Below are 575 nucleotides of genomic sequence, written 5' to 3' on the forward strand. Positions count from 1 at the left end.
CCAGAGCAGGGCCCCAGACTCCAGGGGCCTCCCAGCATGAGCAATGAATAGAGATGTCAGGACAAGCTGGACCCCACCTCCACGCCTCCTCTGTCCTTAGCACACGGGAGAGGGGAGCTGGCTTGTCCTCTTACTTCACCTTGCTACTCTCTTCCCCCATTCCTCCCTGCAGCTTCCTCCCTGGGCCTTCTGGGCTCTGCTGGACAGCCTCCCTCTGGAGCTCCCGGGATTCAAGGCTGCTCCTTCCAGGTGCCCTTTCGCTCCCTCCCTGTGCCAGAGCACCCAACGGAAATGCCGGGCCCTCTGTGGGCTCCTGCCCACGGCACCCTACAGAGCCCACAGGCACTGTGACCCACCCCACTCTCCCCACTCATGGGGCCATAGCTGCTCCAGCTCCGAGATTCCTTCGGGAGCTCAGTTTCCAGCAGGGCCAAAGCTGCCCCAGCTCCGAGATTCCTTCGGGAGCTCAGCTTCCAGCAGGTGAGCCCTGAGTCGCTGTCAGTTTCTCTTTCGCTGCAGCCTCACCTGCTCAGCGGCCCCGCCCTGCCATGGCCTTCCCCCGTCTTGGGCTCCCC

General features: G+C 63.7%; 1 protein-coding gene across 1 annotated transcript in view; it reads left to right on the plus strand.

The window, feature by feature from the left end:
• Positions 1–575, plus strand: part of LOC102477775 (interferon lambda-2) — a 13,924-nt gene that overhangs the window by 350 nt on the left and 12,999 nt on the right. The window lies entirely within an intron of this gene.

The sequence above is a fragment of the Tupaia chinensis genome, unplaced genomic scaffold, assembly GCF_000334495.1.
Source record: "Tupaia chinensis unplaced genomic scaffold, TupChi_1.0 Scaffold000037_13, whole genome shotgun sequence".
NCBI classification, from domain to species: Eukaryota; Metazoa; Chordata; class Mammalia; order Scandentia; family Tupaiidae; genus Tupaia; species Tupaia belangeri.